The sequence below is a fragment of the Chrysemys picta genome, chromosome 6 (assembly GCF_011386835.1).
Source record: "Chrysemys picta bellii isolate R12L10 chromosome 6, ASM1138683v2, whole genome shotgun sequence".
Taxonomy (NCBI): domain Eukaryota; kingdom Metazoa; phylum Chordata; order Testudines; family Emydidae; genus Chrysemys; species Chrysemys picta.
The window spans coordinates 77784574-77803910 of record NC_088796.1 but is presented as its reverse complement, the minus strand read 5'-3'; the positions used below and the strand labels follow the sequence as shown (position 1 = coordinate 77803910).

At 38.3% G+C, this 19337-nt stretch overlaps 1 protein-coding gene across 5 annotated transcripts in view; it reads left to right on the top strand.

The window, feature by feature from the left end:
- Positions 1-19337, top strand: part of ZNF608 (zinc finger protein 608) — a 105653-nt gene that overhangs the window by 67694 nt on the left and 18622 nt on the right. The gene's annotated exons all lie outside the window — the stretch shown is intronic.

The following is a 19337-nucleotide window of genomic DNA, read 5'->3' as shown; positions in this document are numbered from 1 at the left end:
TTCTTGCTATTCATTGTTGAGATGGTTTTCCTAACTTATTCAGTGCTAGAAGGTTTATTGATCATCATAAGGCATCCTGTTTTATTAAAGTTGTATCATGAAATCTGCTTTCTAAGGAGTTCTTCTGAGAATTAGTTGGAGAAAAAGCAATTTGCTTGTATTTTACAATAGTTAACAGGCCAAACAGATGGGAAAGCAGACCTGAAATAGTTCGGTTGGCTGCCTGCCACCATTCTATGACTTTTGATTTGTATGGATATGTAACAGTTTTATTTTTCTCTTTTTGGAAGTGTATGTCTGTAAGTCTTGGGAAAATTAATCCTTGGTTTCCTGTGAAATGTGCACTTGTAAAACAAATGTTGTAGCAATGTGCCATGCAGACCTTGCATTGTGTCAATTACCAGGCGTGACATCAGCAAACTCCATAAGCTGTCAAAGGCTAGAGTAGTTTTCAAGGGCATCAACTGTTCATGTTTTTTTTCAGAAAAGAAATACAAAAATGACAGCATTCAGAGCTACAGTACACCACAGTTTTATTGTTTGATTCTCCTCCTCCTCAAAAGGGTTGGGATCATTGTTTCTGCCATAAACTTGTAATTCTATTTGACCATCTGTATTTTATGAATATGAAATAAAACAAAACATTAAATGTGTAAAATTGGCACAAAAAGCAAGAGTGACTCCCTCATGAAACTTTGGGGTGAGCAAGAAGATGTTAATGAATCTAACTTTACTCACCCTTAATATTTGCTAATTCCCCTCCTCCCAAAACCTGTTTAAAAAGCAATAAACATTTGATAACTAGGGTATTGACAATGAAATTGCCATTAAGAACAAGCCAAGAGCCCTACGTTTCAACACTAAAATATGCTAGGAATTTAGCATATGACAGACAGCTTGGGTTATAGTTCCTTTCTATAGTTTTTTCCCTGGAAATCTAAAGCACGCAGATTCTCACCGTTCAGCATTTGAATCTTTGAGATCAGAAGGCCCTTCCTTCAAAGAGTTTCATATTGTTATTTAAATGGTAATTGGCTCTATCCTCAGTTTGACTATGAGCATTTTAAGTTTAGCAGCTTTTGGACTTTCATTATTTCAGTTTTGTGTTTCTGATAGAGAGGGTGATTTGGGAACTGACAAAGACTAATTGCAAATTTGGAGCCAGTTACTTGTGGTAGAAATTGACAGCTTTTTGGTAAGGCACACAAGTTCTTTGAGAAACATGTGTTTTTAAGTAAATGATTCTGCTTTTGTAATCATCTGTCTCTCCTTTACTATAAAGTTTCACATCTGGAGTAGTTTTCTCTCAGACAACTGAATGTTTTCATATATTGTGGACTGTACGGTAAGCACAAACCACGGAACTTGATCAATTCATTTGCCTTAAAACATTTAGTCTAATATAATAATCTCTGGAGAGGCAAAACCTGGACCACAGAACTTTGAATCTGGTTCAGATTGACAATGTTTAGATAATAATCATTTGTCAGTATTTTCTACTGTAATCCCCAATACTTGTGGGGGAAAAGATTATAGGTCCATATTTTCAGAAGACAGATATAGCAGACATTGACTCATTATTTCTTCATCCAGTCTTTGTTGAATTGGGCTTCCATCTCACTGTGCTGTCAGGACTATTACCTTCAACTGCCTCCTTTGTGTGATGAGGAAACCAAGAGCTTTTACAGGGGATATTTGTTTGCCAGGAAAGGCTAAAATATTTTCGTTAGCAAACAGATTGACAAAATAAAAGTAGGCAAAATTGATCTTGAAGGTGGAGTAGAAAAGTGGTCATGTTTCCTGGGTCTAGCAACTCAGTACTCGTTTTATAAAAAAGTGAGATTAATATGGAAACAGATGCCTGCATTTAGGATTAAAATGTCTGTCTTCATACTAAAACGTTAAACAAAACCCTGAAGATTAGGTCAGACAGACAAACAAATTTATGTTGTAAATTCAAGCAGATAAGCTGAATGTGTAAAAAGATGGGGGGTGATAATGGATCCTAGAAGAGGTGATTTTGCATCAATGTGTTGGATGTCTCCACTGTTTCTTGATAATCTTAGTTGCATCTTCCCATTCATGTGTTTACCCTATGGTGGGTTTAGACCACCCAGCAGATCTAACCTGCAGTGTTTTTGTTCATTTCCCCCCTCAAATCTACAGTGCATGTGTACTCATGTTTTTGCTTTCCATTCACGGAGGTATCCAGCTGGGAAAATATAGTGTGTACAATACTCTCTGCCTTCAACTGACATTTCTCATAAATTGCAACAGAAACACTGCTATCAGCAGCTTAATAGCAGGTAGAATACAGCTCTACATATCAAGTCTCAGCAGGATACAGAAACTATGGTTACCAAATTTCCAAAGAGAAAGCGGGTATGGGAGGGAAGTTTCTATATAAGAATAACTGAAAAAAACATTGAAAATGGATTCATTGAAAGTTGCCTTTTAGAAAGGGGCTTATAGGGGCTGACTCAGTGGCTGCAACACTCTCACTTTTTGCTGAATTGTTATTTTTGAAGACCTCACAAGAGGGTTTTGTGGTTAAGCAGTGCAGTAAAGCCAACAGTCTTTCCCCTTCAGTCCTTTAAAGGAAAAGCTCTTTGATAAACTCAGTGAAAAAGGGTTAACTGCAGTTCTAATATGGGGTGATTATGGTGAAGACAGAAGTTGTACTCAGGCTCAGCCAGATATGCACACCTGCAGGAAACATACTTTAGTGGAGTGGTGACTAATAAATCTCCCTGCCTCTAGTAGGGCTTAATTAATTAATCATCATATTGCCCCATGATCTGTTTACACCCTTGTCTTCTGTAATCAAACAAGATGAAGGAAAGTACAGTGGTAGAAGAGTATCAAGAATTATCACAATATTTAAAGTGCATGTTAAAATGTGAAGTTGTAAATCTGCTTTTCATAGATTTCTTTTGCAAACCATTCATTACCATGTGACTGCAATAAACAAAAATAAAGTTCATTTAGATCTAGATGAATTTTCTGAACTAAGAAGGCCCTGTGATAAACTGAAGTTGGTTTATTCCACTTTCCTTTGTCATACAAGGAATTGCTGTGAAGTTAGTATGTAATCCTTAATTATTTTTTTTTTAGACCTAAAACTAGTCACATTTAAAACAACATTGGTGGAGGGGAGGTTGCATGCATGTAAGAATGACACTATTGTGAATTAAATAGAATGGGAAAGATATGGCTAAAAATTCTTAATAGATTAATGTGGACCACAAATTACAACAAAGGATTTCTCATTCTTACATTAGTCACACTGATAGAAGGTAATAAATGTGTTTACTAGACTTTGGCCCCACACTATTTGCCATGGTGACTTCTTTCTGAGGGCCAGCATTTTGTCCAGTGTGCTTACCAAAAAAAAAAAATCTAAAAGATGTAATGTTGAATGTGTGCTTTTCTCCATCACTTCCCTCTGTTTCTGTAAATCCCAGCAGAATCCAAATGGAGTGGTTTGTTTTATGTTAGGTATAAGCATGTTGTTTTGCTGAATACTAGTCTACAGTTTGCCTGACATTCAGTAACCCTCCTAGAGGGTGTGACAAGAGAGTGTGGCTTATAGTACTTAAAGGCTAGGTGTAAAGACTGCTAAAAGTGAGAGCATGAAAATTATACTAGATACCTACCAGTCAGAATATCTACTCTACTAGCCAGCGGCTGATAGGAAAAATAAGACCCCGCTTTCTGTGGGCAACACACTGATGAACAGCCCAGCTGTCCTTTCCCTGTGGCTGTTGGGAAGGGAGAGGGTGCTGGTATTTCTACTAGAATGCTGTGCCTGGCCCCTGATTGGGCCATCATCTTTCATGCCAGCATCAAGTTAGTACGTGTCTCATAAATTTTGAAGGACTCTTCCCCAGTTATCCACCCTTCTCAATAAAGTAAAATAACCTTTTCGAGTTATGTTATAAATGGTAGAAGAAGGCAGAGCTGTAAACATGGCAGCCCATATTAATATCTAAGAAATGAACTGCTGATTCTGAGCAAAGCACATAAATAATACTAATCTAGGCTCAGTGAAGATGGCTGTTAGTTTTCATTTGGCAGGATGAGTGGAATTTATTGTTCTCCTTTAGCTTGTCAGACTATCTCCAACTGGATATTTTTGGAAAGCACCAGCAGTATTTATTGGTGTTTGTCTGTTCTTTTAGTTATGTTGGCTGCATTTTGAGTCTTGATTGGACCAGAGAAAACATTTCCCTCCAAGGTCTCTCAGACGTAACCTAGTATGTTTTACTGAGGCCAATAGGTGTTCTCTCTCTACATCAGTAAGGCAAGTGGCAGTCAATCATATGATGAGGTTTTTATGTACTCCAGCTCTTTCCACGCCTCTTGTTCCTTCAGTTATTTCCTGTCTCATGTCAAGGCAGCTCATGGTGGGTCTCAGTCACCATTTTGTTTTCTCTTAGTATTACTTTCTCCAAGTTCCAGCACCATGGAGAGAGAGAAGAATGAAACATGCTCGGTGCAGCAAAACTCTTCCTTTTCATCATGGAATCCTTTGGTTCCTTCTGCAGTCATTTATTACATCCACTATCAGGATCAAAGAAGCAGCACATATAGCTATACTGAGTAATCATTTCTGGCAGACCTATCCCAAATGGAAATCATGAGGCAAACATCCTTCCAGGTACCTTAAAAACCAGCATTAGTCTGTCTGTAAATCTGTAGTATTTCTGAGGCATGAAGAACTTTGGTATCTAAGCACCAAGAATTAGTGACAAGAAGAATTCCTTTATTCATCAAGTATGACAGCCCTGGGCCACTGATGTCCATTGTCTGGGTTAGTCAGGTTTAAATTGATCACATGACTTTATGGGTTGGTACACCACATAATCTCCCATCCTGAAACTGATCCACAGCTGGCCAGGGAGTGGGCTTTGTGCATATTTGCTTCCTCTGCCACCCCAAGAAACTTAGATGCAAACTCACTGTAAAGGATTCTATTTCTTTCTCTCTTCAGAATCTCTGTCAACGGAAAGGGCAAATTTGCTCAGAGTCAGTACAGAAACCCCAAATCCCTCTAGAAGTGTTTCCTTTTAGAATATGAATAATTTATTAATCCAAAAGCCCCGAAGAAAAGAGATCCTCAAGTAATGATAGCCTGACTTATCCTTGGATTCAACTATGCTTCCAATGCATCCATCAGACGGGAAAGAGAGGGCGGTACAGTTAGAAAAAATGTTGAGTTTGGGGCAGGCAATTTTCAACGCATGTCATAGCAGCTATTGAATGGATGTCTGAAATCCAAAGGAATTTGGAGGGTTCTGTCAAATGTCTTTGCCATCAGTAACCTCAGTACCACAGCCCACTGTTGACTGTATCAAGTCCTCTTGGAATCAGGGCCTCTAACGCAGGAAACTCTGTTATGACTCTCAAAACTCCTAGATCTGGCCAATGGGATGACTTTGTTAGAGCTGAGAATGACCAGAGTCTCCTTTTCAGAGACTCCAGGCTTTTCAGGAAATTGCTACAAACAAGCTGGCTCTTTCTGTGCAAAGCAAAAGACATGTGGAGGTCTCTGAATTCCCTCCTGCAGCAAAAGTGGCCATTTCTCACATTCTTCTCTTAAAGAATGAGAGGGGTAGCTGTGTTCGTCTGTATCCACAAAAACAACAAGGAGTCCGGTGGCACCTTAAAGACTAACAGAGCCCAAATAAATCTGTTAGTCTTTAAGGTGCCCTCGGGCTCCTCATTGTTCTCCTAAAGAATGGTATCCCGACAATGAGACTCCTACTGTTTTGTGAGTCCCAAAATTATTAGAGTGGGTTAGCAAGGCTCAATATTGCACTTGAAACGGTAAAATCAGTGAAATCACTAAAATTTGGGATGGAGACATTCTGCACTACCTTGAAGGCTACATGCCTGAGAAAACCACCTATCACCTATTGGTTTGAAGCCTTCTTTACATACCAGTTGCCCAGGATCATCATCCTTCCTAAGCAACTAAATTACAGAGAAAACAAGTTACTGTATTTCTTACTGGCTAATTCTTCTTCTTCTTTTTCTTCTATGATTCTGTAGCTTCAGAAAAGCCACCTAAGGGGTCTTGTTTGCTGAAACACTCACAGAGGCTGCTTTCTATAAGGCAAGGTAGACATGATAGGCATATCGCTTTAGGATTTTTTGGCAGCCATAATAGGAGGACCAAGATGAAGGAGAGGGGTGCAAAACGCTCTTCTTGTGATTAGCTACCATGTGTAAATATATTGACGAGTAGGGAGAAATGTGTTTGCTCATTTTATTGTTAAGAAAAATAGTTTCCTTATGCGCTTGATCTATCACCCTGTGTTCGATGAAAGGAGAGCTACCCAGGAGATATGTGGAAGATTCTATATAGCATAATGATAGCATCATCTCCTTGGCTTCCTTCCTGACAGAAACCATTAGCTGCAGTGGATTAGCTGCTGTCTGAGTGGAAGTTGTTCTGACAAAGATGATCATGTAGGGAGTGAGCTGCAATTTTATATTTGGAGAGAGGTCAGAAAATGAATGCATCATGGGATTTGCCGTGAGGGAACAAATCATGGTTTGTCAAAAGCCGCTTTCCTCGTGTGGTCAGGGAAAACTTAAATGACAATAAAACATTCAGTAAAGACATATAATTAATCTGTCTGAAGTGTTTACTATTCCTTGTACCTACCCAAACATATAACAATACATATTTTTTCTTATGCTCCTATCCTAGAATCTCAAAAATTGAAAATATAAGCAGAACTTTCAGGATTCCAAACAGTTGTCTAGAAATAGAGATTGTGCTGGCATGATCTTCCTAAACTTACTCAGTTTAAAAAACATGATTTCAGTCTTTTAAAGATAATTAGACTGAACTACTATTAATTCAGAAATTCATTCAGAAATATGGCCAAGTATAAGAAGAAGTGTAGATACTACCTCACCATACTTTAAAAATCTTTGAGAATGGGGAATGGAAATGAGAATTTAGTCTTTGAGGGCTGTTGATTTCAGTTTTTTATGCATTCAGCAAAGGTACTTTTTAGCAGGGCCGGCTCCAGCATTTCTGCCGCCCCAAGCACAAAAAAAAAAAAAAAAGCCGTGATCGCGATCGGCGGCTACAATTGGAAAAAAAAAAAAAATAAAGCCGTGATCGGCGGCGGCAGTTCAGCAGCAGGTCCTTCACTCCTAGCCGGAGTGAGGGACCTGCCGCCCCCGAATTGCCGCAGGTGCTGCCCCTCTCCCTTGGCCGCCCCAAGGCACCTGCTTGTTAAGCTGGTGCCTGGAGCCGGCCCTGCTTTTTAGTGTAAAATTGAGTTAGTTTGGAGAAAGCATTTCGGGGAAGAAAACTCTTTTTGTCAATTTATGTGACAAGGAAGTGAAACAAAACACTCAGCATGTACTACAAAGTTTTGTATTGCTTTGTAAAAATTATTGAGATCAAAATGAACCCGTTTTTCTTTGTGTTTTAAGTGCAGGCAAATCAAGAAGCTCATCTGTGTTCCAGAGTAGATTTCCCCTCTTCCCCCCCCCCCCGTTGGAAGAAGCAGCAATTAGCATCAGAGATATTTAATACCAGGCAGACCTACTATGTTGAAGGAACACATTGTTTTGGATTTCTGAAGTTAATTCCTTCTTCTAGCTTCTGGGATTAGTAGTAAACTTTGAAGTATAAAAAAATATATATTTTTTTTACATTACAGTTTGTACTAAGAATGTCACTGTGGAGACTCAGAAGTCACATGTTGAAGACAAGAGCTGTATTTACACATTTCCAATAGCACTTCATCCTCACTAGGGTGTACTACTATGTTTGCTGAAGCAGTTTTAAACTATGTTCTGCTGGTCATTGTGGATGGGGCATAACCATGTTTAAATAGTGTTTTTAAAAATGTGTTCTAAAGCTGGCTGAATTTAACTGTATTATCCTTTAGCAGAATTAAACTGACTTAAACCCGACTGAACATATACATTTTGTCCCTTAGTGTAGACTGGCTTAATTTTAACTGAAAGCTTGATAACCTGTATGTGCCTGAAAAACTGCAATATTTACACAGAGTCCTCAAATGTCACCTAGATTTTTCTGTTTTACAGTAATGAATGTGTTGGATGGGATTTGCATTTCTGAATAATAAGTTACATACTTTTAAATCTCCTTGAAATCAATTTCTGGTGATCACACATGCAGATTGAAAACCATGGCTTCAAGATTTACATTCTGCAAATAAAATTTACGTTCCCTGAAAGGCAAAGAATGCTGTCATTTCATGCTTCCTAACCTTCATTGTCTATTTCCCTTTGGTACACACAAGCACACGTGTGCGCACACACACAGACATGGACATTATAGAGGAATAGCTTTCTGCTCTGTCGACTTTGTTTTATAAAAGCCCTGTTTTCTTTATTGCCTTTATCTATTACATCTGTAAAATTTATTTAAGCAATGACAAATCTCTCTTTTGGGCCCAGAGTCTAAGAGAATAACTACTGTCAGGCTGTTGGAAAGAGATTTGTTGGATATGACTGTTCATTAAATTGCAAGGAGCTGTGGGTGAGGCTAACTGTCTGGAGCTGCTGTGGATAGGTGGGTTGTGGGCTGTACTTAGTGCATATACATCAGGTGAGAGACAAATGCACCTCAACAGTCTTTTTGTTTTGTTAAACTAAAATAGGTTTTTATTTTGGAAAGATCAGCAAAAATGTTCATTCCTCTAACTTGTATGTTACTTGCTTTATGGAGCATCCATTAAAACATAGCACTCACATTGAATGCTTTATCCCTCAGCTGAAAATTGATAAGAGAAGCTTCCTTCTTGATGTGTGTTTTTTTTTAACACTCTTATTTCTCTTTAAAAACACACATACACAAAACAACATCATTATTTACAATAATTACATCAGTAATTAGAAAGGCCTGCCTTATTCCAATTTCTGTTATGCTTCTTTTAAAAAGGCTAGGGCTTCATTGACTGTGGTCAATTTATTCGGATGTTTTTCTAAATAGTTGTTAAATTCTGTGTTTGGCACTGTCTGAAAACACATTATTGGATGTATTATACAATATGACAGGTTTCAGAGTAGCAGCCGTGTTAGTCTGTATCCGCAAAAAGAAGAACAGGAGTACTTGTGGCACCTTAGAGACTAACAAATTTATTAGAGCATAAGCTTTCGTGGACTACAGCCCACTTCTTCGGATGCATATGCATATGCATCCGAAGAATAATAAATTTGTTAGTCTCTAAGGTGCCACAAGTACTCCTGTTCTTCTTTATACAATATGAATTCTTTTCATTCTTCAGGGTGTAAATTAGGCAAGATGAAAGGGGGGAATCCTTAATTTGAAACAAGTACGCAATATTCTCTTGTTTTGTATGAGAAGCTCTGTTGGGCTGAATGACAGCTGAAAGGGCAAGCTACTGTATCGAGAGGAGTTAGCAGAAAGAAACTGCTGTTCTCTCAACCAGCACCTCTCCAGAAAGCTCACTGAGTAGTTTACTGGTTCCATTCACATTTTGAAGTCAGTACCCTAACATACATGGATGAAATGTCCTTCAATGGCTTTGTACTGGTATTCAGGTTTAAGAAAGTAAATAAATATTCATGTACTGCTATCAAGTTCTATTTTAGAATTTAAAATGACATAATCCTTTCCTAAAGTATGGAGATTTTACGGTAGAATCATCTAACGCTACAGTTAAGATAAAAATGAGCTATTCTGTTTCTTCTGTTTCTTCAGCATCCAGCAGAATTGATTCATAGAATTACTTCATCTGATTTCTGTCCTTATGATCAAGAGTTTCATTCGTACCAGAACAACCCTTTTTTAATTATTATTTTTGGAGTTCCAGCTCTAAATTTGATGAGAAGAAAAGAAAGTATATTTCCAATTTTTCATTTACATATGAATCCTCCCCAGCAATAGAAATTAGAGTTTTGTAAAGGAAGACTGAAATCCTTACACAAAAGGGGGTCACATACAGGATTTAACTGTGGTGCATCATTACTACAGCCTGTTGGTAATAAGATTTGTACATACAGCTAGAGTGACAGACTGGTACTCAAAAATAATGAATATTAGTGCATAATGTGCTTCAACTACAAATTCAGTTACTTCCATATAAGAGTTGAAAGTGTTTTAATCTGAAAAAGACATCTAGACCTTCATGAAGAATGTTAGAAGGAAATAACAACACCATCAAATCATTCCTAAACTGTTTTTCCCCACATCATTTTGAGCAAAGGATAGTATAGAACTTAAAATGCACAAGTCTTAACAGAAAAAAAATCCTTTTGTCTGTTGTTTACCTAGCATAATGTGACATGCATTTGCTTTTTTAGTCATATTCTATTTTTAGTCTCTATAGAGTTTTGTGTTTTTTGTTTTTTTTTGGTGTGTTAGGTATATTCTGTTAAACATTCAGTATTTTTACAGCATGTCAGTGTAGCTGATTGAAAGCTTATAGTCTTTATTTGTGTGCATGGTTAGTGTATGGAATGTGCTGTGTAATAAATGGAGACTTATCAGAAGAGATGTCTGACTGTTTATATTACTATCCCTTCATGAGAGGATGTATCTAAGAGATTATTTTTACCGACTATTATTAGCAATTAAGAATGTGTTACTTTCCTGGCCATTGTTCCACAGACCAGAGTCAATAAACTCTGAGCTGCTCATAATAGCCTTCTTTCTTATTGAAGCCTTGGACTTGCCCTAACTTCATCAGAGCAGAGAAAAAAAGATAATAATGTGAACAATAGGAGCTGTGGAGTTTGACTTAGGCCTAATGTTAGGAAGCTGTAAAAACTGTCAAGGAGCTTGATTGATTAGCTCTCACGCTGCAGTCCCCTGTGCAAAGCAATAATGTTCCTGCCTCAACTGAGAGGACTTGATGTGCCACCTGGGGTCATAGCTTATCAGCCTGAGGGGGCCAGTGTTTCAGATGAGGCCAAAGTTCAGTCAATAATTTATACAGAAATTAGTGCATAGATTCTCAAGTAAGGCAAGTTTTATCTTGACTTTGTTTGTCTGACCAAGGTGAGAATTAAGTCATGGCTGAAAGTTCAGCCTCTTCCTGCTCTTGCTGAAGCCAAGCAAGTTTTCATTAATGCTGAAACATGCTTCTATCATAGTGTCAGTGACATTTTCACAGGAGAGAGAGCGAGAGAAATGTAGGGTCATCTGGGCAAAGCTTCCCAGCTCACATGGTCTGTGGAGTTTTTCAGCTGATTATATTAGGGCTACTAACACATAAACTATAAGATTCTGCTGAAATTTTGGGTATGATTGTCCTGTGCTCAGTGTCTAACACAGTTTTGTTTCTAAATCCATGAAAGTGAAAGGTGGATCAGCTTTACAAGCAGAGTAAAACTGTAGTAGTTGTATGGACAGCAGGTCAAGGAAAGCTAGCCTGTCTTTTACTAATAAACGGAGAAATTGGGATACTCTGCACAAAGGGGAGTGTTAAGAAAACTGTCCATGCAATCACAGTCAAAAGAAGAGATACTTACCTCAAAGTGTACTGATCACTAAGGGGAAATTGGTTTACTGATAGCTTCCCACTGCATTCCATCAATATTGGTGAACAGCTAGGATAAGCCAACTGGTTAATCAGAGAGTACCACTTTCACCCACTTGTGGGGTAATTTAAAGAAAAAAGTTGAACTGGATTATAACACCTACTGAGGTTGGTCAGTCAATAACTAGCTAACTTTTGTTCTGCCCCAGCAAAATGCCTACTTTGCTTCAGTAAATGCTAACAAAGGCCCTTTTTGCCTTTCCTCTGCTCAAGGAGAACACTATTAGTCACACTTCATTAGGCTTGTTTACAGAAAAAAGCTGGTCTCTAAGCATGTTATTGAAATACTTGTAACTGTGTTGGGCTTCTTTTCCCCTACTAAAAGACAAGAATTTTGGAATGTGGACAGTAGGGGAAGGTGGCAAGAAAACCACTATTATTTTCTAGAAAAACTGGTTTGTCAGAGGGGAACTGTAAAGATTATTTAGCATTTAACCATCTTTATTTTTTCCTAGAGCCCTTCTTGAGAGCTTTGTTACTGGATTCATGGTAGTCCATAATATTTAGTTTGTGTGGGTGTGGTTTTTTTTTTTTAGTTTGTTTGCTTGTTTGGTTGTTTTTTTTTGGTAGTCTAGAACATGGAGAAATAGATTTCAGGCAAAGCTTTTGTGTGGTGTTCAACTGCTGGCTGTTGCATCATTAGGCTTGCAATAACTGCTTCAAATTCCAAACTGAGCCGGTGGTTGTAAGGAATTTTACATAAGGGATGTCCTCAAATTCACAAGCCTCCCACTCCCCTTTTTTCTAGATAGTCCAGGAGATGGAACAGGTCAAGCTTAGTAGGTTCTTGGTGAGAGATGTTTATCTTGTACTAATCTGAATTAATAAATCTGAAGAGGGTGTGGGGGAGTGGTGTTGGGAGAATAAAACAGCAAACTGGAAGATGAGTAACGTTAATAATTTCCAGTTACAATGATTCGCAGTGTTAGGAGGCTAACCCTGTGAATCATTGTAATCTGGAACCATTGTAAATGGAAATTATTAAGGTAATTCTAGTGTACATTTTATTGTTGACTGTTCTTAGCTAGAGTTCATCATTTCCCAGCTTTGGTTATTTTACTGTGACATTTCATTATGTGATGTTACTGCCTGAAGAGCTTGAAAGATTTCACCCACACAGACATGTAAGATGTGGGCCAAAGCCTCATGACAAATAAAAATAGGGAACAGGTCTTTTATTAACTGTAATAGGAACTCCTTAGAGACTCATGTAAAAGAAATCCCATACAAACTCTATCCCCGTTTGTCTTGAGCGCATCTGGCTCAGGTGTTTTTCCCCATTACTTACCCTTTCCCCAGACTGAGGACAATGAAGCCTTTAAACGATATGTGAAACTTAATGCAGACACACACGCTGGTAGAATGCAGTTCAGTGACTTTCAGTATTTTCAGCTGCTGTTTTAAATTCCAGTGAGTGAAATAATAGAGAAGTGATCATGTCTAGTAACTGCTGTTGGCCTTTGTAAAGAATGGCTTGTTAGGAGGCTTTATGATTTAGTGAAGCCACAGCTGGCTGCAAACAGAGCTATAGGAATGTGTTCTCTCTTGGGCCCGGTACCTAGAGATGAAAAGGCTCCAAAGCTGGCACAAAAGCAAATAAACGTTTTGACTTTAAATAAAGCATCATAATTTATATCAGGCTCTGTTTTTTGGTCCCAACGAGATACATGGATCATCAGCAGCTTTTTGAGGTTGAGCTGAACTGTCAGCCTGTTCCCACTGTATTTTGGTATTTGCAGTCCACAGATTTGGTTTTTGTGGGGCTTTGTTTGTTTGTATCCTCATTCCTCTCTTCCCCCAAACTCTGCTTCCTTCACTCCTGTTCCCTGCTGACTTATGTTTCATTAATTGTTCCACACTTTCGACAAATAATTGTGCCAGTGTTCACACATGGCAACCCTTTATCACCATAGATAGCAATAGGGGACTAATCACTGAAGACACTTGAAGGTTTATTGTTGTTTGGTGTTTTTTTGCATTTACACTTCCAGTGCGTTTTTCCTACAGAGGCACAACTTAGAGCCAGAAAATAAAGTTCTGTTGATGTGTGTTAATGCTAGCTAGCTATTTGTTTGTTTGTTTATTTATTTATTACTATGAGCTCTTTTGGCAATTTTTTTTTTAAATAATGAGCTTCCCTATTTCTTCAGCTGTTTCTTAATAGTTTACTGCTGAAAACAGCGCTTTTGTGATCTGACATCTGAGAGAGAATAGGAAGGAGGCAGATAATTGTTAAAGGACTCCTGAGTGCCTGACAGTGTGTGTCTTACATTATTTTGATTTAAACACTATTGCTATTTTTCCTCTAATCTTGTTTTGCTTTTCTGTTTACTTGGTTTTTAAGGTGAAAGAATTTGAGGGAGGAGTAACTAGCTGAAGAGCTCCTGTAATTAATATAGACTGCAGGAAGTGAGTGTGACAGATGAGTTGAAAGGCCTTGCATTCTGTTGCTTATCTCAAGTGACATGTGGTGCTGGGAGTATAAGCAAAGACAGTGGATTTTTTTTTCTTTCCTCTGTAGTATAATGCAGAAGACTGGCCATGTGTTCCACAAAGCAATAACATAGTGTGGAAAGCCATTGATCAAAATAACTCTCCTTGAGAAACAAGTGGTACATTTGGGAGATTACAAAAGAGCATTTCCTTTTCCATATCAAAATTGTTACCATATGACTTTTTTTTAATGTTAGAGAATATGAATAACAAATTGTGATTATTGTAGTTAAAGAACAAAAAGTGCTGCTGGAGAAAAAATAATTAACTTTTTTTCTGAAACAGATTTGATCTTGTTCAGAATATGCGGATATTAAAAGATTTTTCAACTAACTATATTTCAGTTGGCACCGAAACCTTAGGTCTGCAGCTTTGTTTTCAAACTTTAGAAGAACAGTGAAGTGGGTCAGTTGCTCTGACCAAGGAAAAGATAGAGATTAAAAACAATAAATCTCAAGTTGTACTCTGGAGGTCAGATAATAGTAGTTAGTTTACAGTGATGTTAATTGCACTTTTCCCTGTAAACTATGCAAAGGGTGGACTAATGTTTGTAAACAAATGCAAGAGCGTAGCAGCAATTGATCAAAATCTTTCCTAATTCTGGGAAGATCTAACCATTTTCAGGTCAGTTTGACAGAAGAAAGAACTATCTTTGTTGGTGGCTGTGGCTTCATAGTTTTGGAAACCATTCTTCCAAGTGGCTCATATTTTCGTGGAATTATTCAGTTTGTATTAAGTCTACCAGTCATTTTGGGCCAATCTGCAGTGCCTGTTGCGGGTAACTCTCACTCTTCATTAAGTCTTTTGCTGCCTAAAAAAAGAATGCAGGATTTTGCCCTTAATTAACTGATAATGCAGAAGATCCTAATTATCCACTCACATGTAGATGGTGGAAATAGAATAACAGAGTTCACTTATACTTTAAGCAAGGCATATTTTAAAAATTATTTAACAGAAACCTACAGTGAAAATATAATACAGAAAAGTCGATAAGGTATACTAGGGCTTGGCTTTTACACTGTACCAGCTTCTAAAACTACACTAACATTAGCATTTAGGTGGTTGCTTTGTGCACACAGACATTACCATTTCATATCACCCTTAGCAACAAGCCTTTCTAACATGCTGTTGTATTTTATTCTAGAGCTGGGAAAGGATAATGTTACTAGGGAGGCAAGAAAAAGAAAAGCAGCAAGAGCTTCTTTTGGCTGACCAGTCAACTGAATATTGACCAACTGTCTTCATGAGAAAGAAATAGATGGTGGTGAATAAGCTAGAGTCTAGTTTTCCAAGAAGCTCAACGATTTTCCCAAATCAATACAGCTCATCAGGCTTCAGAACAAAGGCTGCAGGGGATGTGACAGTGATGGAAGTGGCTGTGTGTTCTTTTGTGAATTAAAGCATGCGGGCCCATGGGGAAACGGGCTTTCTTCAGTTATGGTTTTCAATGCTTGTTCTGTGCGCTTTGGGAGAAATCTTTAGTTTTTTGTGAGTTTTTTTTACATGGGATAAAAAGGTTGTCTTCTTGATGACCAGAAACAATAGCTACAAGAAATAATCTTTGTTGTGTAAATGTTGCAACTAGCCAAATGAATAACAAATCATTTCAAGTCAAGATGCTTGTTGTTTTAAGTAACTTGTGGTGATGACTTCATAGTTAAGGGAGAAATAAAAAAGGCACCGTATTTGGATTAAACACCTGGCAAATGTAAACTGACATTATTCAAAACCTACTGGAAATCACAAGAAAATGAATTGAGTCTGGTACCTTGTTGATGAGGCTATAAATTAATGTGGATAGAGTAATGCCAGTCTACCCTAGCCATTGACAGGGCAACACTATCTAAACCAGAAATGTTTAGTCCTTCTTCAGACCTTTAATCTTTAAGATCACTGTGCTTTCATAAAGTAGTACATTAACACTAGAGTGATGTGTTTCAAAGGTTTATGACTGTAGCAGCAGCGCACTAAGGCATAAAGTGTTTCATTACAGTTCTCTTTGTTAATGCTGCCCTATCTCCTCTGCTCCATTGCTGTACATTTGTTCAGATAAAGCCCAATGTTCAGGGTGACTAATCACAGATCTGTGTTCCAGATGGTTTGATTACAGGATGTGAGTAAAGTGACTCTTCAAACATTCGACCCAGCAGTAGGGCTCTCGGGGGCGGAAATCCCCCATCTTGCATTTTCTGTCACCTGACAATCATTACAGTTCCAAACTTGTTGATCTTGAGTTCTGCAACATATGTACCTGCTATAGCTGGTGAGATTCTTAAGTGGTGTTACGTGTATTACATGATAAAACTAGTGAAAAATATAAGAGTTTCTGGATCACTATAACACAAATTCACTCTTCAGTGTAGATTTGTAAGCATTTCCTGTGGCTTTTAGGCTATTGAAAAAATACTTGGAAGTCATGGAACAGGAAAAAAATAGTGTACAATTAGCTTTGTAAGTATAATATGAAAATGTTTAAGGGTTTTTGTTTTTGTTGTACATGGATGGATAGATGGAGGGTTATATGATGGATGATGCTGTGGTATAAAATTTTTAATACCAGTCTGGGTTGACTGTTATAGAGCACAGGAGTTATACTGGTCCTCCAAAATGAGTGACAATAAAAAGTTCAGACCATATATGAGTCTTAGTCTCCTAAATTATGGCTTTTCCTTCTCCTCTCCTTCCCATACTTTTTGACACTTGAAATACTTTAGTTACTGTGAACACAATTATGTCAAATAGGTATGAGCGGAACTTACTTGATGGTCACAAGTGTAGAATAAAGCTAGTTTAATCCTTGGGCAGCAATTTATTTCATGGCTGACAGTTTGCCATAATTTGGGCTATCTTAGATGTATCTGTGTTATGTATATTCATCAGAGAGGGGCCAAATACCAATTTGAATTTGATTTGTGTACCCATTTACAAATTCACCGATAGTGAAGATATTCAGAATTGATTTTGTATGATTGTGTGTGTGTGTGCGTCAAGTGACAATGTGGTGATATGCCATTTCGAAGTCCTGCGATTGGTCTCTCGACAGTCAAGAGCTGCTAAATCAGAAAAGCTTTGGTATAAAAGTCTCTCCAATTTGACTTTGTTTGGGACACAATGACAAAAAAGAAGTGCAGTACTTACTGTCTGGGAGTTTTTCTCTGTGGCTTCGAGTGAGCAAAAACTGTCTGAAAGTGGAAAAGTCTCCACGGTACACCAGCATGCCAAGGCAATTAGTCTTGATTATCATTCAGATAGATATTTTAAGCAAGTAGAACTCCACTTAACCCATGTTTAGGCATTTGATTGAAAAAAATGGTTCTCACCTTTGGAAGATATTTGTGTAAACCTCCTGACTTCATTTTACTGGCCAAATTCTGTAAAACTGGCCTGACTTCATTTTACTGGCCGAAGTAAACAGCACTAGTGGCATCAATGCTGCACCCATTCACACCAGCAGAGAATTTGGCCCTATAATCCAGCCCTTGAGTTATTTAGGAAGATAGGTAGAGTTGATCTCATAAGTAAACTAGCATTTCTCTGGTAGTTAGAATCATAGAATATCAGGTTGGAAGGGACCTCAGGAGGCCATCTAGTCCAACCCCCTGCTCAAAGCTGGACCAATCCCCAGACAGATTTTTACCCCAGTTCCCTAAATGGCCGTCTCAAGAATTGAATTCACAACCCTGGGTTTAACTGGCCAATGCTCAAACCACTGAGCTATCCCTCTGCTCCGAGTTGCTGTGATCTATATCCCCGGTGAGCATTTAATTGCTCTCCTATTATAATTGATTTAGTGGCTACTTGTGCAGTGCTTTGAAAGTATGACATATTTTATAAAGTCATGATTTTCAATAATTGGGGCCTAAAGTTAGGCTCCTAAATTGTTAACTCTGAACCTAAATAAGTGACCTCATTTTCAAAGTTTTGAGCACTGGCATCAACAAATCTTGGCTTCTGTTAATAAATCATAATAAACTTAACTATAAAAGCAAATAATGTATTCTCGTAACCTTACATGTACACCTCTACCCCGATATAACACTGTCCTCGGGAGCCAAAAAATCTTACCGCGTTATAGGTGAAACCGCATTATATCAAACTTGCTTTGATCTGACAGAGTGCGCAGCCCCCTCTCCCCCCGAGCACTGCTTTACCGCATTATATCCAAATTCATGTTATATCAGATCGCGTTATATCGGGGTAGAGGTGTATTGTCTAGTCCAGGGGTCGGCAACCTTTCAGAAGTGGTGTGCCGAGTCTTCATTTATTCACTCTAATTTAAGGTTTCGCATGCCAGTAATACATTTTAACGTTTTTAGAAGGTCTCTTTCTATAAGTCTATAATACACTTCTACCCTGATATAACACGAATTCGGATATAACGCGGTAAAGCAGTGCTCCGGGGGGGGGGGGTAGGGCTGCGTACTCTGGCAGATCAAAGCAAGTTCAATATAACGCGGTTTCACCTATAACGCGGTAAAAAAATTTGGCTCCCGAGGACAGCGTTATATAGGGGTAGAGGTGTATATAACTAAACTATTGTTGTATGTAAAGTAAATAAGGTTTTTAAAATGTTTAAGAAGCTTCATTTAAAATTAAATTAAGATGCAGAGCCCCCCGGACCGGTGGCCAGGACCCAGGCAGTATGAGTGCCACTGAAAATCAGCTCACGTGCCACCTTCGGCACACGTGCCATAGGTTGCCTACCCCGGTCTAGTCCTTTCCATTGCAGGGTTGTTGGGGTGACTGCAAGGGTTTCTGAAGCTACTCAGAGCATTAGGCTTGAGGTGGCCCCATTCCTAATCTACAGTCTGGGGGAGAAGAATTACTCCCTCCCTACTGCCACCATTACCTTGGTGATCCCCAGTGCCCAGTTGAAATCCTTGTGGTGAACAGCGTAGACAGTATTTATGCTTTCTCTCTTTTACTAATGTCACAACCGGTCTCCTGAGTTGTATACAGTGTAGTTAACACTAAGAAAGAATTTAGTGTATATGTATTGTAATGCTTAGCATATATAGCACTGCTATGATATTTACTTTTACTGATTTTGTTTTTAAATCACTGCTGAAATAACATAGACTTTTCCCCCACCAAAATTGTGTTACATATTTTATTATCTAGATTTATATTCAGTAGCCAATGAATTTCAGGCCTGCTATTTGGTATCCAATGAGTGGTATCTGTGAGAGGCGCATGTAGGGTGACCAGACAGCAAGTAGCTCATCAAGACTTGTTGAGGAGGTGGCTGTAGCTCTGTATTTCCACCCATATGAGGTGCAGCAA